The 22,436-nt window shown below is 50.4% G+C and overlaps 1 protein-coding gene and 1 non-coding gene across 3 annotated transcripts in view; both read right to left on the bottom strand.

Annotated features, from left to right (window-relative positions):
* The window catches only part of LOC144098916 (uncharacterized), a 28,439-nt gene extending 20,966 nt beyond the window's left edge, over window positions 1–7,473 (bottom strand). For both annotated transcript variants that reach the window (XM_077631867.1, XM_077631868.1), the window contains exons 1-2: window positions 7,221–7,473; window positions 916–1,031 (exon numbers count right to left, since the gene is read on the bottom strand). The gene's annotated coding sequence lies outside the window, so the exon portion shown is untranslated. The remainder of the gene's footprint in view (window positions 1–915; window positions 1,032–7,220) is intronic.
* A 13,297-nt stretch (window positions 7,474–20,770) lies between these two features.
* On the bottom strand, window positions 20,771–20,842 carry TRNAS-GCU (transfer RNA serine (anticodon GCU)). Its single transcript has one exon. It is a non-coding gene; the product is annotated as a tRNA-Ser (tRNA).
* Between the last annotated feature and the right edge of the window lie 1,594 nt (window positions 20,843–22,436).

Below are 22,436 nucleotides of genomic sequence, written 5' to 3'. Positions count from 1 at the left end.
TTCAAAACATAACTTACTTCAATATTGAACCGCGCAACCTTCCTTTGTCAGCCTCAGAGATTCGCGGCTATGTAGCAATGAAAATTCCTCAAATGTGGCGCCTCTAGTCTATGATATGATCACGCTTGTACTTGCGAGATTGGCCTGTGGCGGCGATACCTGTATTTTGGTTCTTGCTATTTCCTACCTTACAAGAGCTTTGTTTTCAGTAAGAGTGGCGTTTTTGTGACCAGGAGCTGGCATTCTAACGATACAAGCCAACTTCAATTTCTCCTCAGTGTCCTTTTAATCTTCAACTCTTTCTTATTCTAAGAGCACAGTACACTGTCCACTGGGGCGGCAACCCTCGACCTGTTTATTTAAAAAGTCTCATATGCACGTCCACACTCAAGTCCCTATAAGGATTAACCTGTCTGAAAGAGCCTAATAGAAACAGATTCCTGCACGCCTGTCCACCATTTGCTGGCAGACATGTTCGACGAGAGGGCAAAGCTCACAATCACGCACGCTATCAACTCCTGTCTCGTGTCACTTTCGTATTTTACTGTTCTCAAACGCACAACTGTACACCGACGAACCTTTCAGGAAGAACTTAGCGTCGGACGCTGTCGTCAGTGGGTTCTAGGCAGTCGGCATCATGGTATTATCGGGATTAGGGAGTGGATATGGGCCACTAATGGGCTACTATCGCTGCTGTGTGTACATCGGAGAGGGAGAGAAGTAGGGGGAGCGAAAAATGAAGAAAAGTTCAGCAGGAGACAAGCGGACGCCTAAACTATAGCAGTGCTCCCAGTATAATGAGGAGCGTGGTGGGGAAGAGCGCGTGCAGAGCGGAGCACAGCTGGTTTCCGTGGTCACGCCCCAACCAGATGCCTTTGGGGTCACACACAAAATGCCACGCACAGTTCTCCTTACCATCATTCGAGGTGGGAGACGTCTGGGCTTGCATGGCGATTCCTTGACGCGCGAAAGGGCGCCGCTTACGTCAGCCACAAGGCGTGCCACAGTCGGTCAAATTCGCAACGAGTCTTCTGAAAGAAGCAAAAAAAAAAGTGATGACGACGTTGAGATTCCAACCTAGAGTCTACACAAGAAAAAAAAAAACGCGCGCCCTTAAACTCGCGGCGTTGACATTGGCCTGGCTTTACAGTGCGCGCTAAATTTAAACGACAGAAAATATCGCACCGTCGAATAAAATCGAAAAGTTGGTTTCGCACTGCCAACGCTTCGGATGAAGAAGCGCGCTTACACTGTCGCTAAGGCGGGCCTAGCGGCTCTCTCATGTCTCATCTTACACTCATGTGACGGTATGTCAGCGTGAGAAGCAGAAATTTTACTCTGTTTCACATGCACACTGCTCCCGTCCATATATATCTAGTACTGGTAACCTACAAAACTATTTATACAACAGTTACAAGCAGTAATTATCGCTAAAATGAACGATACAGCTAGGGTTGTTTTGATGTTTTTTTATTATTGGCTGATGTAAAGGTTACAGTGCCTGAGTAATGGCGACCTATCAGTTAATTCGGAAGAATCTGCCGTGTGAACTATACGGAAAATCAGTTTTCGCGAGTCTGTAACATACAAAATGAGGCGCTCGGTATGGTAACTTATAAATGGCTCGACGACCCCCCACGTAATGAAAAAAAAAATGAAGAAAAATATTTTTTTTTTCTCTACGGCCACTTGCATCCGACGCTTATCGAGGACCCCGTCGCCATGAAAAAAGAAAAAATTGGACGGCATACTTAAGCTCCGCCTTAAGGGTATGACACTATGGCATAATGGGTTAATTCCTATACATACACAAGCTCATTGTCTACATTCATAGATCCCTGGGAGTCCTCACACCCCTAATGGCGCAGTGGTGCAGCGGTTAAGCGATGCTCCACTGCCCTGCAATGACAGGTGCTGCCATCGGTGGAGCTTGTGGGAACCAGGCTGCTCTTCCCGAGCTACGAAAGATTAATTTAACTTCCGTGGAGCTACCACGGTGGGCAATTTGCCCAGCATCCGGTGGGAAGGTTGTGATGACGCTTCAAGGTCAAACCTAGGTGGTCCACCTACCTATCTATAGGTTGCTCTCTGGGCACCACCGGCCAGAGTTATGCTCGTGATTTTTCGCCCACAACGCCGACAACGCTTAGACCGACGTTGACACCAGATTTTCTGGACAACGGGGCCTTTAACACTATCGGCGCGTTAATATGTCTTTCTCGAAACCCACCCTCTGTGCCCAGCCTGCAACGCGTAGCGCACGAAATGGGAAAGAAGCCATTCTGCTCTTCGCAGGCTCCTGCCACGTCTGACGTTTCGCGTTTGCTTGTGCAGCGCCCGGAATGTGATGACTGTGCCCTGGCGTTGTACACCATGCCTCATGCGTATACAGTCTCTGGTATAAGCTTGCTGTTACCGCTGTGAGGTATGTATACATGTGTGCGCACGGTTCCGAAGGAGCACTTAGTACAATATTACAATATCGTGCGTTCAAGGGATGCACTGCATGCCGAGGATTCATTCCGACAGTGTGTCATCGGTGAGTGACGCCTGTTCATGCGCTGCAATGCCATTACACCTTCCGAAATCAGGCTTGAAGTTTCCCGTTTTAAGTATTCTGATTGGCGAGGCCCGTTTTCGTGTTGATATAGCCACCCATTGATTACAGTTAAAAAGATATGCTTCGAGACGGTTGTGACGATTAAATGGCGTTAGAAGAAACCCATATCAGACATCGATATTGCCGCCGGTCATGCGGCTTATTTGCATGCCGTCCCCATTTAACTTGCGCAGTTTATCAGTGCGCACTATAATATAGTGCAGGCAAGCGGCTTCGTTCATTTATTTTCTTTGCTTAGCGTAACTCGGCTAATCTGACGGGTCAGTGCACGTGTGTGTGCTGAGCGTGATGGGCTAAATGGCCGCACAAACCATTCTGTAACTAAGAGTTAGTTTACTGCGCGGTAATCTTTTCTGCCTTAACCCCACACTAACCCTCATCTCCGTACTTAGCTCGCTTGTTAATACTCGTCAGTTAAATATGCACTTGATTTTCAAAATACTATGCATGCGCTGCCGATTACGTCTGCATTGATTTACAATGACTATATGAATATTTGTATTTGCTTCCGGTAGAGTTTAATCGTATACTTCGAGCTACCGGGAAAATTTTCTAAGGTTACAGAACCACAGAATCACACGGCCGAAGGTGACGCAAATGACAAGCTGGCCCGCAGTAACAACTATCCAAACATCTGGGTCGTCTAAATGCATTTTATATATGACCTTACGACATTATTGTGCGGCGTTATGAATCCTGCACGCAAGTCTGACCAAGGACCGCGCAAGCACTTTCTCGCAATACGTGAAAAGGTCTTCCCTGCCATACCCTGCCATAAAAGGAGCGAGATAAACAGTTGTGTTTTTTTTTAATGATTTTACAGCACCACCTTATTTGCTGTGCCATTCCTAGAGCGTTATGTTAGATGGCCTTTACTTTTCGTTGGTTCTGAACCACGTATGCATACTATTCCGTAGCGCTGAGTTCTCAGTGCGCACTCGGAGGGCAGGACGAAAGGAGATAGCTTTCGTGCTTTCCCGACCTATTACCGATGATATGCTAATTTCTAATTACTGACGCCAACATTATTATGTTCCAATCGCAATCTTCAACGCTATAATAGTTAGAGACTAATTCAGTTTAAAGTAAAGCTTATAGGAAGATATTGTAGAGCAGCCTCTATTATCATTAACCTACAGTGACTACAATAACGCCACGGATCACAACAATAAAAACTGGCACATTTCGGCAATTCATGAAAACAAAATGGAAATACATGGCAGCGCTCGTATAAAGAGATTTAAGGCCACTTCAGACATGAGCGCGAACTTGCGTTTTCAAGCCTCAGAGACGTATTTGGAGGCGTCAACAAGGTTCCAGCCAAGACCTCTCACAATCGCGTGATTCTCGAAATTTCTTGTCCAGTACCACTTCGTCACCAGTTGCCGTACGATCGAGCAAAAAGCAGGCGCGCTTCCGAAGAGTTATGGCGCGGTTGTACGCGAGATGCAAGCACCGATGATTAGCACTCGTGAAGAAAAATCGCTTATAACCTGCGCAATGACCAATTAAACAAAAGCTTCTTCTTCTGCACTGAACCTGAAAAGCTTAAACGGATCCCGAATTAGAGAAAAGCTACTCAGAAAAAAAAAATCACTTTATGCTAATAAAGTGTCCGCTTTCGCATTGCTTATATCTGTACATGTCGAAGGAAAAAGAAATGGCGCGGATCTCGAAATGGGCAAGACGACTAGGACGACGGCGATCGACTACGGAATACGCTGTGCTTAGCATGATGCAACCTTAGCATTATAACGGTACAACGCAGCCCCGAAGAAACGCCCCGTCCGTACACGCATATACGGAACCGCGCGAAACCGGTTCTCCGCGTCTTCGGTTTTATCGTTGCCAGTTCGCCTTTCCGAACAGAACTGTCGCTCCAGTTTCCCGTCACGAGGGCATCGGTTTCCAGAAGCTTACGTCACCGTCTGAGAGCCTGGAGGTTCAGTGCTGAGTAGCCTGCTCGACTGCTCGTAGCAGGCGAAAGGGAGATCTTTCAGAAAGAGATCGCATGCGTAATGGTGCATGTAGTCTATGGAAAGCGAAAGAATCAAAGCGTCACTGGCTGCAACCGTCACTTCACACACCTTTTCATCTACGGTCCTTCAGAGATAACTGCACATAGTTTGCGGGGCAGACAGCACAGGAGCAGGCCTTTTTTCTGCAGTGTGCGTAGCTAGGCTGATGATAAAATCGACAGCCTTAGTAAAAAGTTTATAGCCCAGGGGAGTTTGCTTCTAAGCCACGTAGTGGGACTCTTTTTGTAGCATACGTGGTGGTCCTAACCTTCGGACAGGTAATGAACAGAGCTTCTCCTACATTCAAGAGATTTGTAACTTTGTTGCTTAAAGAACAACCCGGCGTGGCCCAGAAGAAAATCCCCTTAGACTCTAAACGTTTGACAAAGGCTGTACACACACCGTTTAGGCCAAGCATACATGCAAGTGTAATAATCCCCACTTATCGTCGAGACAGGTCCTTCAACGCGTTCGCAGAATGAGCGACGGTGTCCTGCAGCCGAAAGCTGAACTCAAAGACGCAACGAAATGAACTGTCAGAAGCCGAACACAAAAGAGAATATTTACAACGTAGCTGACCAATGAAAGAAGCTTGGCACAAGGATTGAGGAAACCGCAGTTATTTGCCCCAATATATCTTAACAATTGCCGGCCTGCAGGATCTTCGGACGGTTCGACTCTCAGCACGACAGAAGTATAACACACTGCGGTTATGCGGTGGCTGAAGCTACAGGCTCGAGGCGACGGTTTTCGCCACTGTGCTGTTGTCTCGTGTTCACAGGGGTCTGGAAGCTGGCGGCTAAGTATCTTTCAATACATGCCCATAAGAAGCCCGAGGGTAAACAGCATACACTGTTCACCAGCCCTTGCGCCTATATACTTCTTCCCTTTTCCCACTCCAGCTATGAATACTCGTTGTGGACACGCACTCGACTAAAATTACAAAGTTACGTCTTCATGGCTGAGATCCTTTCCGACTGGTATTTTATAGCACGTCTGACGAATGACTATGCTAGCTACGTCACCGTCCGTGCAGATGTTTTGCAGTGGTTCCAAATGTGGTTCCTCCGCGGTTACGTAATCCCCGACTGATGGCGTTCCCACGGAAACTCTTTCTTTCGTAATCTAAGAGATCGCGTATGTATCGACCCGTTGTGTTGTGCTCATTTCTCCCAACCTGATTGATAACCTGAACGCTATCGATTGTCGACAGACCATTGGGAAAAGCTTGTTCTCTGTGTTGACTGAAGGTTAACACTAATTTGATTCCATTAGCAACTATCTCGGTAATTCTATCAGTGATTAACTCGTTGGTAACGGACAGTAATCTAACCATTCTGCAATTCCTGTATCTTGACATCGCCCTTCTTTCGTATTAGTATCATGAAAGCATTCATCTGTGTCGCCCGTACACTTGAGACAAAAGACCTTAACAGATCCGGCAACGAGATCTCAACTAAAGAACAATAATGAGTCTAACAAATGAGGTCACGCTTTGGAAGCACTGCCGAACAGTGAATGGTTTAAAATAAACTAACGCTGGCCGCCTTTTTTACATGGGTAGAGGCGACGACTCATCCATGTTGTCTGATGCGATGCTAAGCACGTCCGCTCTCGAATTACCGGAAAGCCTGACAGAGCAAGGAGCGCTCTCGCGTTTCCAGCGCACCAGTCCAAGAAGAGGGGCGTAAATGGCAGACAGTCGAGCTCCTAGCGAAAATCGCGCAGCCAGAATAGCTGCAACGGGGACACCAAACACAGACTTTCCTTTTCCTTTATTTTTTTTTATCCCGCTCCGCGCGCAGGCATTTCCGCGCGTCCGATATCACCGACGCAAACGCCATAAAATGCCAGCTGGGATGTACGAACCGTCGCTTTAAAAAGGACTACAAAAGAGAAACGACGCTCGCGACGACGGCTAAAAGCTGCACAATGCGTCAGCAGCCGGCCGGAAAGAAAAATGTGGTACAGCGTTCACCATCAAGAGAACGACGATGCAGAGAGGCAGCATCTGAAAAGGCGCTCCTTGTCAAAGCCTGTTCATACAAGGTCTCCGAACAGCCACGCGCTGCGACAGCAACTTGAAAACAGCTCTTCGCACGTATTTTCGAGAGCACCATCCAAGCTACGCCGTCGAATCATTTCGGCAACTAGGTTGCGCTTCGTCCCGGCTGTCATTTTGCTCTTTTACATCGCCAAGAATCGACGGAAAGGCCGAAGGAGAAAACTGAGAGGCGGCGTATTATCTGTTTCCGTCACGGATTTTGAGAGAACGGGGCAGCGAGCTCAGGAAAGCGCAGCATCGGTGTTTTCTTAAACACTCCGACGCACGAATGCGCACCTGCGTAAAGTATACACCACATAACGGCTTATAAGCAAAGCTCTGTTGTTTCTGCATCGCTCTCGGTGCGTGCTTTTTCTGAAATTCGGTCAACTTGTGGAAGTCGTCAGCTGGCGTCGACGCGATCGCGCGCGCTAGGAAACGAGAAGGCGAACCTGAAATCCGCGCACCACATCCGGTCCAGACGGCCTCCCGCGCACTCGCACGGACAACAGTCAGTGCAGACAGGAAGGGCGCTTACCATCGGGCCTGGGAGCAGCGCTGGTCGCACAGTGGGCTATCCGACGATGGATCTGTGCAGTGGCGCACAGGGCACTCCTGACTGCTTCGTTTGCTATGAATTGCACGGGCCAAAACAGGCCGATCGGCGGCCATTCACTAGCTGCCGGGAAACTGCAGCGTGCGCCCAAGCGTAGTCCGCGCGCCGACAGCTGCCTACACCGACGCGCACAGCGGCGGCGGCAGCAGCACCACGGACTCGCGAACCGGCTGCGCGGCTGCGCTACTGTTGACAATATGGCCGCTCCCCAACGCCGGCGTCTCGCGCATGCGCGGAAGCGCGTCGCGGAGAAAGAAAGGCGCGATGCTCGTCCTGCCGTTCTGCTTCCTGGCTGCCGCGGGCCAAGCGCTGCCGTCGCGCGCGGTCGATAATCGCGGTAGCTTCTGCTGCGCGCCACGCGAAAGCTGCCGCTGCCGCCAGTGTTTGCTTTAAAAGAGGGACGTGCTTTGCGAAGCGCAGGAACAACTTTCAGAGCGGAGACCGTGCAAACAGAAGCCAAAGGCAAATGTAATAAAGGGTTTGGCGGGGACGCCGCCCGGACCAGAGCCGCGGAAATTATTGCGCCGCGCAAGCAGCGTTCACTTTCCCGTTGCCAAAAAAAAAAAAAAAAATAGAACAACCCATTCATTCCTTTTTTACACGTTTTTTTTCTTTCTTCAGACGCTACCAAGATATTGCCGCGCATCGAAGAAGCGTGCAGGAAGTTCACCATAGAAAGTAACTGGGCGTCTTCCGAGCAGCTCAAAATAATTTATCTCTCTTGTCGCGCGTATTATTTCCTCAATCCTGCGTATAAGAAGAAAGCGCTCCTCGGAACAGCTCAGTGGCTGCACTTAAATAACCACCATTTTCTTTATATATTTTTCTCTCCATAATTGGCCCACATTTGATTATTTCTGCTATATATTTTGATGAATAAGTTTACAAGTGCCCAAGTCTCTTAATATTGCAGGAGTGCAAATCAATATCTACTCCTTTTGGGACTTTTCTAAGACACTGTTCACAGAAACGGGTGTGATGACCCCCATAATGCGCAGGTCCACACGGGACGGAGAGGCAAAGAGACACCGTATGGCTCCGTTTAAACAAACAGGTATATTCAATAATTACACATGGTTATGGTTATACATCAGAGGCTGGGGCGTCCGAGCTTACGTGCCGACGACTTCATGGGGGCGATGGAGTGGCTCCGGAGTTGGGCTCGAGCGGTTGCTGGCAGAAGCTGCACGCCGTCGGGCTTCGGCACTGAAGGCTCTCTTGGCGAACGATGTCGTCCTCAGCGTGTATGCAGTAGAATTTCAATAGTCGTCCGTTTCTTCGAGGATGGTTCACAAACCCTTCCTCAAGTGTCGTTCGGCTTGGAAGATGAACAGGAGGCGAGCTTGTAGATGATGACAGCAGAGCATAATTTTACAACATACATATACAGAGAGTTAAACTGGAAAAAGCAGAACTGAATTTACAAAAGAACAAACTTTGCACTACTTTACTCATCGACCGGGCAGGTTAGTGCCTAAGTAGCATCACATTACATGCTAAGCATGGAGCCCCAGCTCAGACTGGACTGCATCCGTTTACATGTGCTTTTAAGCACTTGATTAACAAAGGACTAAGGGCGGTCATTTCCAGTGGCCCGCCCAAAGCATCAATTCTCCAATCCAAAATAACATGCGAGATGGGGACCACCCCTTTGGGTTGGGCTTAGCCTCGAACCCAGAGTCTGTTAACAATACAAACTAAATAAACAACAAAAACGCCACCACTCTCTCTCAAGTGAGAGTATACACAGGCTCTCTCTTCGGAGCTAATTCACTAGCGCCTGTCTTTCCACATTCTTGGCGAGTACTGCCTGTCCGCCATGACAGGTGTCCGTCGCGGCCCTTCTGGGAAGCTGTGGGTGCCTTCCCGGCGATAGCCCACGACAAAGGGGGGGGGGGGGGGGGAGGGAAAGAATGTCGTCTTCGCCGTATCGCATAGCGTCGGCTGTGGTACGGCGCGCTCTGGCCCGCTGACAGCTCCCTTGTCCTGGAATGTAACCGGAAATTGGGGAGGATAAAGCCTGTTTCCCCGGGGCGGCGGCGGGTCCGGTTTTTCTGGTCGTCACTCAAAGAGCATGGCTGGGTAATTGATGATGCCGCTGTCACGGGTCTCCGTCTACGCCGCGCCGTCGAACGTGGATCCTCGTAGCACACACGGAATGTCACACTCGCTCACCCTCCAGAAGAATGTTCTCCGAACATTTGAGTCCACGCAGCTCCCCTTGTCTTTCTGAATCGCCTCGCACAGTGCGTCCGACAAAACACTTTTCGCTGCACTCAACACCACTGCACAACACCATATGCCTCCGCTGTCAATACTGGCGTCTCCAGGGGCAGCACTGATCTTCTTTTACAGATAAACATGAAACTCAGCACCCAAGCCTCTCCTTTCTAGTCCAAACTGGACGAAATAAATTTACCACAGTTACAAAGGAGCTCCCACTTCTAGCACGATCACGGCACAGACAAAAATATAGATAACGAAAGGAAGTAGGGCAGGTTCTGCATGCGCTCCGCATGCTCTCCTGTGCAGGTGTTACTTAATGACAGAAAGGTTTAACTACCAACTCCGATAACTTAACACATAAGCACATAGCAATGTTATGAGCTGCGGCATTACACAATTCTAACCAGTTCACAACTCCGCTCTGTTTACGCCATTAGTCCGACTTAGCTTTCCGATTTCGCAGCGGATATCGGCCTTCATGAGTCATACTAAGTAAGTCTGTGCCCCTTTGTCTGCTTTGGGACTCGCGAGGGCTCGTGGCAGGAGCCTCTCCTGGCGTTATCTGCGCGGCAACCTCGCGCGCTTCTTCTTCTAGCAATGCATGAAGTAAATCCGGTGGCATTCCGGCCGTCACCTCGGGCGCCTGCCGAACAAATGCAGGAGAGGGCGTTTCTTGCGAACTATCTGCGCGCTCCGCTTCACTTCTGTCCCCATCAAAATCCGCGCTTTCCCTTTCCTCATTTCGTGAATACTGAACCGGTGCCGACTTGAGGCGATTTGCGTGTATCCTTATCAAACGCCGGTTCACGTCTCGGACTCTGAAGTTTACCGGAGAAAGCTTCTCGACAACCTCGCACGGTCCTCTCCACTTCGTCTGGAACTTACGAGCTAGCCCAATCTGCCTTTGGCAGTTTTCAATGTACACGCTGTCCCCCACATCAAATGGCGCGTCTCTAGCACTGCGATCGTGCACCTCCTTCCTGCGCTTCGCCGCTTTCTTTAAGGACTCCTTTGCGATGTCCCTCGCCACTTGCAAGCGCGATTCTAGCTCAACCTTATAGTCGTCCAGTGAAGCGTATGGGACACGACGGGGGCCCTCTGGCACTTCACTAGGCTGGTCCGGGTCTCGGCCGTAGAGAAGAAAGAATGGCGATTCGCCCGTGCTCTCGTGTGCTGCGGAATTGTAGGCAAACATTGCATACGGGAGCCACAAGTCCCAGTCCCGCTGGTCGCGCGAAACAAAATGCGACAGGAACCCGGCCACGGTTTGGTTCAGTCGCTCCACGGCGCCGTTGCAAGCCGGATGGCACGGTGTTGTCTGCTTCTTAGCGATCTTAAGCAGCTCGCAAACTCTCCTCATTAGCTGCGACACGAAGTTCGTTCCCCGATCTGTCAAGAGTTGCCTCGGGGGTCCATGTCGGAGCACGATCTGTTCGACAAATGCTCTTGCAACCGTGTCTGCCTTCTGATCTGGGAGTGCTACCGCTTCCGCGTATTTTGAAAGGTGGTCGACAAATACTAAAATGTACTTGTTTCCGGAAGCGGTCGTGGGCAATGGGCCCATTATGTCCATACCTGTCCGCTCGAAGGGAGCCGAAACCTCAGGGAACGGCTGAATTGGAGCTGGTCTTCGTCCCTTGGGTGTTTTTCTTTCGAGACAGGAATGACACTTCGCACAGTAGTCTCTAACATCCTGTCGCATGCCACTCCAAAAGTACAAACGCTCCACACGCCTGCGTGTCTTCGCTACGCCAAAATGACCGGCGCATGGCGCATCGTGAAACGCGCGAAGAACCCTTTCTGTCCACGACCGAGGTATGACGACTCTCTCCCAAGCGGTTTTCTCTGGTCTCCCTTTCCTGGTTGGCCTCGTGCGCCGACACAGGGTGCCGTCTTTGTCAATGAAATAACCTAGCTGTTCGGGATGAGACGGTGCGCCCTCTAAGCCTTCGATTATTCGCTTCAGGTCAGGATCTTTGCACTGCTCTGTGCGTAATTCGGCGGGGTCGACTACGGGGACAAACTCTTCTATAGCTGCCACGGCAGCTGTGCGGCTGAGTGCATCAGCATTCAGATGTGTCTTTCCTGACTTGTGCTCAACTTCAAAGCAGTATTCCTGCAGGTGTAGATTCCATCTAGCGAGTCGCGAGCTAGGGTCCCTGACACTCATCACCCATTTCAGAGGATGGCAGTCTGTGACTAGCTTGAATTTGCGGCCGTAAAGGTAGCATCTGAAGTGCTTTACTGCCCAGACAACGGCGTGGCACTCCCTTTCCGTAGCTCCGTACTTTTGCTCTGTGGGGCTCAACTGTCGGCTAACAAAAGCAACGGGATGTTCTTTGCCCTCGATAACCTGAGATAGCACGGCACCAACTGCGAACTTTGACGCATCTGTGGCCATAACGAAGGGCAAACTAAAATCCGGGTGGCGTAACAGCGGTGCACTCATTAGCTTCCTTTTCAGGGCCCCAAAAGCATTCTCCGCGTTTTCGTCCCAACGAAAGGCGACATTTTTGGCTGTTAAGGCGGTGAGCGGCTTAGCGAGCTTGGCGAACTCCTCTATGTGCATTCGGTAGTAACCGATCAGGCCGAGAAACTGCCGGACCTGGCGGACGCTAGTCGGGGATGGAAAATCCGAGACACACCTTAGTTTCTCAGGGTCCGGTCGCACGCCGTCAGCTGAAACAACGTGCCCGAGGTATTTCACCTCGTTTTTGAGGAATTGGCACTTAGAGGGCTTCAGTTTGAGACCCGCTGCTCTTAGTCGCACCAAAACCTGCTCAATATCGCGCAAATGGTTATCAAAACTGCCACTGTATATGATAATGTCATCCATATACACGAAGCACAGCCTCCCCAGAAGACCTGCCAGGATAACATCAGCGGTTCTCTGCCAGACAGCAGGGCTGTTGGCCAGACCCATCGGCATTCTTTTCCATTCATAGTGCCCTGAGGGCGTGTTGAATGCCGTTTTCTCGGCATCTGCCGGATCCATTGCTATCTGCCAGAATCCCGCCGCCATGTCCACTACCGTGAAGTACCTGGCAGAGCCCAGCTGAGAAAGCGTCTCCTGTATATTGGGGATGGGGTATGGATCGATGCGAGTTACGGCATTTAGTTTGCGGTAGTCCACTACCAATCGATACGAGCCATCTGGCTTTTCCACCAATAGTGCTGGTGCTCCCCAGGGTGACTTTGAGTGTTCGACAATGCCGCGATCAATCAGGTCCTGCACCTGCCGCTCCATCTCCTCACGTTGGGAGTAAGGAATCCTGTACGCACGCTGGTAAACGGGCGATGAAGTCCCGGTTTCTATCCTGTGCTTTATAACGCCACAGCAGCCCAAATCCAGGTTGGACGCGGCGAATACCTCCGAGTAGTCGTTCAGCAAACCAGCCAGAGCCTCCCTCTCCCTGGATTTTACGTGAGAAAGATCGAACGACACCTTTGGAGCAGCCGAAGGACTAGCATGCTCTACAGTTGCGAGTACCGTATCGGTGGGCTCACGTTGCTCTATCGCAGAGGTGAAGAAAGCCAATGTTTTGTTCTTGGGAAGGCTCAGTGGCTGCTGGCTACAGTTAACCACCCGTAGGGGCACTCTGTGGGCGTCATTAACTGTCACGAGGCACGCGGCTGCCTTCAGGCCATTGCTGAGAGAGTCGACCGGCTCAAGCACTCCCACGGCGCCGCTCTCTACATCTGAAGGCACAAACGCGTACAAAATGTGCTCCGACCAAGGAAGGACGACCGCCTCCTCGACCAGCCGGACGGCAACCCGCGAATATACCTTCTCCAATGATCCCACTGTTTGACGGGTGTCAATATCGGTAATGCGAATCTCAGCCCCTCTCCTGTTCAAAAACGGAACTTTTGAGCCGCCCGCATTAACCTCTTCCTCAGAGAATGAGACTACTACCTTCCCTTTTCTCAAAAAATCCTGCCCTAATATACCTGACACTCCGTTTGGCAGAGACACCGTGTCCGGGCATACGTAGCAGGGGTGCTCCAATGCAATTCCGCCGAGAGAGAAGTGTAACCGGTAGAGTCCACTTATGCCAAGAGGATCCCCCGTTATGCCTACAAATTTGGTTGCCATACCACCAGACGCTTCCAACACCTCGCGGTCCCCCTTCCTTCGAAGCGTGTTAAAACTGCTCTCCTTAAGCAATGTCACCTTTGACCCCGTATCTATCAACAATTCCATACAACAACCATTTAACTTGCAACGCACAACAGGGCATGCCTCGTCGGCCACACAAACTACCACCACCTCATCATCTACTGCTCCCTCCCCACGCTCCTCAGGCTGGGGAGGACTAACTAGTTTTTTGACTCGGTATCTGGAGCCCCGCTGTCGGCTTGCTTAGGGCGTGTCTCGCCTGCTTCTCTTTGTGGCTCCCCACGGCGCACGTTTTGGCAGAACCTGGCGATGTGTCCGCGACCCTGGCAAGCGAAGCATACGATTTCTTCAAAATCTCGCATACCGCGCCTGTAGCTTTGTGGCGGTCTCCGGTTTCCAGCGAATGGGCGCTGTTGAGCGCGCGCTTCAACCTGGCATTCTACCTGCTGAGATAGCAGCTGTTCTAAGCGATCTAACCGCTCTGTCAAGAGAGCAACCTCAGGGTTGAGCACCGCTCTCTCTATGACGCGTACTCTCGCTGCGGCTGTCGTTAACGCCTCATTTTGTTCCTCATCCAATGCGGCCTCCACGGCTTGGTCGAAATTGCTCGGCTTGCGCGAGAGCACGAACCGGCGCACGGGGTCTTGCAGACCAGCCACGAACAAAGCGGTCATTTCCTCTTTAAGTATATCCTCCGCGTATTTCTTCTTAAGCTGGTCTCCTTCCTCCTCCCTGCTTAACGTATCGCGCGCTAAGCGCTGAAGCCGCGACGCAAACGTTCGCACGTCCTACCCTACCATCTGTCCGGCGTCACGGAACCTCTGTACTCGCACGTGACGTGGTTCAGTGTCAAAATGCTCAAACGCGAGCTTCTTAAATTCCGCAAATGATTTTGTGGATTTTACTTTTTCGTCTCACCATGCAAAATCATGAGCAGCTCCTGCCATCTTACACCTCGCCATTCCCAGCATTTGAGCATCGGACCATCCCCCCATTTTCCCAATCTCTTCTAGCATGGAAAAGAAATCGCAGATTGGAACCCCTGTCTTATCTCCCGTAAACGTCGGAATGACGCTTCCTAATGCCAGCATGCTTGCTCCGAGCGACGGCTGTGGAGTGGGAGCTCCCTCAGATACAGTCATTTTTTTTTTTTCAAGCCCTCCAGTGCCTCAAGCCTCTCAAATGGGGGTAAAAGTCCCACAATCAGTCCCGTGATTCCCTTTTGATTACAATTTTGAAGTCATGAATGTCACAGCATTCAGAGGACATTTGCTTTTGAGACCCCACTTCTGACACCAGTGTGATGACCCCCATAATGCGCAGGTCCACACGGGACGGAGAGGCAAAGAGACACCGTATGGCTCAGTTTAAACAAACAGGTATATTCAATAATTGCACATGGTTAAGGTTATACATCAGAGGCTGGGGCGTCCGAGCTTACGTGCCGACGACTTCATGGGGGCGATGGAGTGGTTCCGGAGTTGGGCTCGAGCGGTTGCTGGCAGAAGCTGCACGCCGTCGGGCTTCGGCACTGAAGGCTCTCTTGGCGAACGATGTCGTCCTCAGCGTGTATGCAGTAGAATTTCAATAGTCGTCCGTTTCTTCGAGGATGGTTCACAAACCCTTCCTCTAGTGTCGTTCGGCTTGGAAGATGAACAGGAGGCGAGCTTGTAGATGATGACAGCAGAGCATAATTTTACAACATACATATACAGAGAGTTAAACTGGAAAAAGCAGAACTGAATTTACAAAAGAACAAACTTTGCACTACTTTACTCATCGACCGGGCAGGTTAGTGCCTAAGTAGCATCACATTACATGCTAAGCATGGAGCCCCAGCTCAGACTGGACTGCATCCGTTTACATGTGCTTTTAAGCACTTGATTAACAAAGGACTAAGGGCGGTCATTTCCAGTGGCCCGCCCAAAGCATCAATTCTCCAATCCAAAATAACATGCGAGATGGGGACCACCCCTTTGGGTTGGGCTTAGCCTCGAACCCAGAGTCTGTTAACAATACAAACTAAATAAACAACAAAAACGCCACCACTCTCTCTCAAGTGAGAGTATACACAGGCTCTCTCTTCGGAGCTAATTCACTAGCGCCTGTCTTTCCACATTCTTGGCGAGTACTGCCTGTCCGCCATGACAGGTGTCCGTCGCGGCCCTTCTGGGAAGCTGTGGGTGCCTTCCCGGCGATAGCCCACGACAAAGGGGGGGGGGGGGGGGGGAGGGAAAGAATGTCGTCTTCGCCGTATCGCATAGCGTCGGCTGTGGTACGGCGCGCTCTGGCCCGCTGACAGCTCCCTTGTCCTGGAATGTAACCGGAAATTGGGGAGGATAAAGCCTGTTTCCCCGGGGCGGCGGCGGGTCCGGTTTTTCTGGTCGTCACTCAAAGAGCATGGCTGGGTAATTGATGATGCCGCTGTCACGGGTCTCCGTCTACGCCGCGCCGTCGAACGTGGATCCTCGTAGCACACACGGAATGTCACACGGGAGTGAAAATATTGAAGCAATTTTTGATACAAACAAAAATTGCTTGTGGTTATATGAAGTATAATTCGTATTTTTCATAATTAACGTCAGTCGATACCCAGTAGCACGAAACATTATAATAACGTTATATATTTGTTAAAAATGATAAATAACGTTACGTGTTTGGATTAACGTGAACCTAACGTTGAAGTTTAATAACGTATTTGTAATACCCAGACCGCTTATATATTGTTTAAGATAAAACTGCATATTAACGTCAGTAATAAAACATAACTAAACCTCTGAAACTTTCCATATAACGTATTCATACAGAACAGGGAAATGACATTAGAAACAAGCACAGGTGTAACATGCAATATATGTACCACATGAAGCTTGTTGTACCACTCAGAATTCATGCTCACCACAAAACAGTGACCAGCTATAATGGCAGTCATGAAAACACTCTTTATGATCACTGCAGGTATGTGTGAGTAATATTAGTGAAACAATAACTGATAACATTAGCTAACCGTTGCTACAACGTTAATGACGAAAAAAGCTTAATTCAGGATCCTGATTCACTGTTCCAGGCCTTTTGCACATTTCAGGCAGTAATGATGAACTTCAACTTTAAAAAAATGCAAATAATTGCAAATGGCTTGTTCCAGCCAGAGATTATACACACAATGCCAAAATTCTTTGAGAAAACTTTGCTTATATAACAATTTAACGTTAACACTTTCGGGGGCACTGCTCATGGATAGTATATAAGCATGAGTTTAGGGCAATGAGAAGATCAGGTGAGTGCATGAGTGTAGCATGCCGCACATCTGTGCTGTGTTATGCTGCTTTATTGCAGCCCTTGTGATGTTCTTTAGGCAGAGTTGACCGAGGCTGATGGTGTGTTTGTGCCTAATATCAGATCTGCATGGTCTGGTGTTCCAAAATCGTTTATTTGAGGACTTATAACTGCTATAAAAAGTTTCAATAATGTTAGAAAAACATTGTACCAGCGTTTATTTGTACGACGATTCAGTAAAATTATAAACATATGACGTTAATAACCGTGTATTAACATTCGACTGAAGAAATAACGTTATTTTAATGTTTAGGTGCCGCCTGGATAAAGTGCCCATGACAAATCTGCAGATGGATGGACACCTCAATTCAACCCTGAGGGAAGGGATGAAAGAGGTGAGGCAGGGGAAATGTGGATGTAGCTCACACCTGTACTGCGGAGGGCGAGGAGAAATAGGGATAACGGGCACGCTCCCTCCATGTGGTTACGTAGTCTGTACTTGATGATTTGAGGACGCCTTGCATTGCATCACTTAAGATTTCTGCAAACGGGCGCCTTAGCGTTTTTCCTCCATAAAAACGCAGCCGCCGCTGCTCTCGCCAGCAAACAGGAGTATTTTTGACCGAACAGGGGTGCCACATATACCACAGAAAAAAAAAAAGAAACCGTAATTCTTCCATGGGAAGTTTCGATGGAGGCGAAACGCTAAGGCACCCGTGTGTTGTGCGATGTCAGTGCACATTAAAGATCCCCAGGTGGTCGAAATTATTCCGGAGCCCTCCACTACGGTACCTCTATCTTCCTTTATTCTGTCACTCCCTCCTTTGTCTCTTCCCTTACGGCGCGGTTCAGGTGTCCGCCGATATGAGACACTGCGCCATTTCCTTTCCCCCAAAACCAATTAATATTAAGTTTTCCGAGGAAAAGAATGAACATTGCGTTCTGAAATAAACCCTGAATAAAGTTCGCCGAACTTTTAAAGAATACAAACCAAAACGTCCAATCCCTATACACACAGAACACACATCTCTGTCGCTGAAAGCGCTAACATTTACGTTCCACATACCAGCTGCTGGTGCGCACAGAAGAAATATATGCTTAGTCGACACCTTCTCCACTCCTTTCTGAGCTTAGTCGACACCTTCTTCACTCTTTTCTGATGATTGTCTCGTTTATACAGGAAAAGGGAGGAGAACGGCACAGGGTGAAGGGAAAGGAGTCCGCGCCTCACAGATGAATCTGGGGATCGAACGGTACGTCTTTTATTAAAATAGGAATATAAAATTGTCCAGCGCTCATCCCCAGCTGATACGGTGAGTGTGAACGCTGTTTGTGTGAAATGCTTAACCGATTTTACTGGAAAATTTTCCCGAGCCAGCATTGTCACAGACCCCGGAGAACGCTCGGGCCGAAAGAATGGACTAGGAGACAGATGTACCCACACAGACGCAAATTTAATACACCCGACGTGACACAAACACTAGCACACAGAACTAACAAAACTAACACAAAACACACAGACTACCAATACACACGACCCGGGAACACTGCTACTATAGCGTCTACTACTAGCGTTCTACTATTAGCGGTCGGCGTTCGTGCTCACGGTTCGGTGCTGATGCAGCGTTGCGTGGGTCCAGTAGCCGGTGTCGAGGTGGCGTTCTACGTGCTCAGGCTGGCGTCGCTGGCGGCGTCGTTTGCTGCGTCGTACAAGCTCCCGGTACAAGCGCCCGTGGAGGCTGCTCCCTTGCAGCGGCGACTACCATCCCCGCCCGCCCTGCGACTGCACAGCCAGCAAAACGCAACCTTCCTGGGCTCCTCCACCACGGCGGAGATGATGGGGATTCGGCTCGGGCTGGACCTGCTGCTCACACTCGGCCCTCCGCCGCCCAGGAGTGCTCTGCTGTGCGACTCCCGCGTCGCCCTCAGCCGCCTGCAATCTAACGGCCGCGGTACCCCACTAGTGCGGGAAATTCGCTCGCGTATCGAGCACCTCGCGCAAAGAAAATGTGCCATGTGTGCACAGTGGGTGCCCGGTCACTGCGGCGTCGCCGGCAACGAAGAAGCTGACGACCTCGCGACCGCTGCACACCAACTACCTGCCAGCGATCTGCCCCTTGCGCTGGAGGACGTGCGACGAGTGATGTGTGTGACGGATGCGGTGCAGTGTAAACATTAGAACACCTGCTCCTTCACTGTGCCGCGTTCGCCGATGCTCGTCGCGATATGCTTGCGGCCTATAGGGCGCTGGGCATACTACCAGACTCCCTCAAGACGCTATTGTGGCCGCACGGCAGTGCGCGCACTCGTGAGCGAACCTTGTTGAGCCTCTGTGCATTCCTCGAACACACGGGCTTGACGTCCCGTCTGTTCTCCGTCAGGCAGTTACACGCAGTGACCGAGCGCTCCGCGAGTTCTACCTTGAACGATTAATAAATAACTGGACGCCCCACTCCAGTTGTAGCCAACACAGTGCTGTGCGCGTGTGTTTTAATCCTCCAACTTGAACTAATCGCGCGCACAACCTGGACACATTTCTTATTGTGTAAATAGTTTGTATATATTACTTCTTCCCTATCCTCTCTTCCTGTCCCCTCACCTCTTTCATTTCTCCATTCTGCCTGCTATCCTTTATTTCCGCTGCCCCAGCTCAGGTGCTTCAGTACCGATGGCAGATGCCGGGGCTAGCAAAAATCTTTTCCTTCCTTTTTATTATTACTTTAATAAAAAAAAACGCTATCACCACCGCCCGTGGAGGTGATGCTGGCGATGTTGGCGTTGAGGGCACCACCCGGATGGGTGGCAACTGCGCTGGAGGCACCCCTGGCCGTAGCAGGTGGTTGCGCCATTCGTCGACTCCCCGTAACGGGCTCAGGAACGGCAAGAAATCCAAGGTTTGACGCCGTAGAACTCGACATCACCGGAGCAGTAGCCGGCGTTGCTCTCTTCCCGCCGGTGTTCCTGACCTGCCGGAACCTCCGCTTCTCTGTTCTTTTCCCGTGCCTTGCTCTCCCTCGCGCTTATATAACCTTGGCGTTGGTGCACGTCATCCTTGTCGTCGTCCTCTTCTTCTTCTCTCCTCCACCAACATCTTTTGATGATGACACCCTCAGGCTGAATGGCATGTCCCACCTCACCGAATACTTCATCTTGTTTCTTCTTCGTTTAATTCACGTCATCCTTATCGCCATCCTCGTCGTCTTCTTAAAACCTCTTTCGTTCATACTTCTATTTCAAACCCTATTGTATGTGACAAGCACCTCGGCATCCTAGTGGCACAACTTAGCGAACCCGCAGGAGGTTGCAGCCTGCGGATGTCGAAAAAAAAATTGGTTTTGGGGGAAAAGAAATGGCGCAGTATCTGTTTCACATCGCGGCCGACACCTGAACCGCGCCGTAAGGGAAGGGGTAAAGGAGGGACTGAGAGAAGGAAGCAGGAGGTGTCGTAGTGGAGGGCTCCGGAATAATTTCGACTACCTGGGGGTCTTGAACGTGCACTGACATCGCACAGCACACGGGCGCCTTTTGCGTTTCGGCTCCATCGAAACGCAGCCACCGCGGTTGGGTTCGAACCCGGGAACTCCGGATCAGTAGCCGAGCAGCGGATGTCGATAATAATAATAATAATTGGTTTTTGGGGAAAGGAGATGGCGCAGTATCTGTCTCATATATCGTTGGACACCTGAACCACGCCGTAAGGGAAAGGATTAAGAAGGGAGTGAAAGAAAAAAGGAAGAGGTGCCGTAGTGGAGGGCTCCGGAATAATTTCGACCACCTGGGGATCTTTAACGTGCACCGACATCGCAGAGCACACGGGCGCCATAGCGTTTTGCCTCCATAAAAACGCAGCCGCCGCGGTCGGGTTCGAACCCGGGAACTCCGGATCAGCAGTCGAACGCTCTAACCACTGAGCCACCGCGGCGGGGGCGGATGTCGATACCGAGCTCAAGTTTCTGCACGGTGCCGTTAATCCTCAGCCATGACAGTGCTTTCGCCGCAACTATCATGCCATGCCGTGGTATCTGGTCTGTCCTTGTTCTGACTCTAGGTTACTAGAACCGTCCTAGTAACGTTGGTCTGACTGACTGACCTGTCACGTCGGCAAGCCGTGCAGCAGAGCGTCTCTAGGCGCCGCTATCTGCGCTGGCGCCACACATCTGTGATTGGCCGTCGACCTCTGCGTCGTGCGTGCGATCCTCTGTGACGACTCGCCCGGTTGCTCCGTCTCGCTTGGATGCACTCGCCTGATCCCCATTCTCCTGCTTCGCACATGTGATGGTGGCCACGTGATCGCAGACGCGCTGGTGCAGACACATACATCGTGAAACCACACACGGAAGCTTGCCATTACGACCTATAGCGCTCAACAAGAAGATAAAAGATGTTTTCCGGCCGCATAAACTGGCGGTTGTTTCTCGGACACCTGGTAGAAGGCCGCGCCTTCAAATCACTCGGTTTCGCGATAGATATATGGTCGTGCCGATAACATTATAAGCTAAGCCAAACTAATGTAATGACAGTTAACACCGACAACATCCCGAGGGCCTGAACAATACAGCAGCGGGACAGCAGGCTGCTGCCACTAGCGCCTGAAAAGCGCAGCGCAAGGAATATCGCGGCGAAGGATAGAACGAAAGAGTACTGAGCTAGTAACCGCGTGACGCACTCCAAGTGATGACCGGTCTCTCCGGGGGTTACAGTCACCCCACCATATACAAGCTTCAACATAGATGATTTCGAGGAGGCATTCAACACAGTGGGCAGCAGCTCGATGATGACTTTTTATTTTTTTACGGCGCAAGGGCAGCCCAAAGATCGCCATGTCACAAGGTATTTACACATGTGGTGGTGGGGTCCAAGACCAATTTCCCCAACATTTCACCTTAGATAAGCCGATCACCAGGCTAGGGGAAAACTTGCACCCATTGTATCACCGGTGGGTACCCGGCGGCAATGGGGATCGAACCCCGCTCCTCCCGCGTGCGAGTATAGGTGCATGCTCAAACCACTAGGCCACCGCTACTTGAGCTCAACTCGATACAAATGACGGGACTGCGAGCGTCGCAGCCACTTCAGTCATGCCACCGCTTCTAACTTAGATGCTCCCATCGTCGGTGAAAATTTGAGGAGCTTAGTTCTGGCCTATACGGCGCAATATGCCGACATGACGACGATGCTGGTTCAGAACGCTTTTTGTAAATCTCACGGGTAAGTATAGCATCGCCCGGACTGGCGACGCGTCTGCGATGCGGGCACGGAGCATGGCTCAGATTATAACCTCGATTTAATCCTGTATATACGATGCGCTTACAGTGTGCGCGCTCGGAGCACCACGCTCTCTGGGTCATGACACCAGGGCAACGTCATAAAAGCTGGCACTGGCATTTGGAATGTGGAATTTAGCGTCCCAAAGCTGCACGTGAGCTACAGGAGACACGCAGTGGTGGTGTTCTGCATTTCGCTACGATCGAAATGCGGCCGCCGCGGCAGTGATTTAAATAGGCGTCTTTAGGCTT

Source organism: Amblyomma americanum, chromosome 7, assembly GCF_052857255.1.
Source record: "Amblyomma americanum isolate KBUSLIRL-KWMA chromosome 7, ASM5285725v1, whole genome shotgun sequence".
In the NCBI taxonomy this organism is placed as follows: Eukaryota; Metazoa; Arthropoda; class Arachnida; order Ixodida; family Ixodidae; genus Amblyomma; species Amblyomma americanum.
Note: the sequence above shows the minus strand (reverse complement) of the source record. Positions and strands in the feature narration are given on the sequence as shown.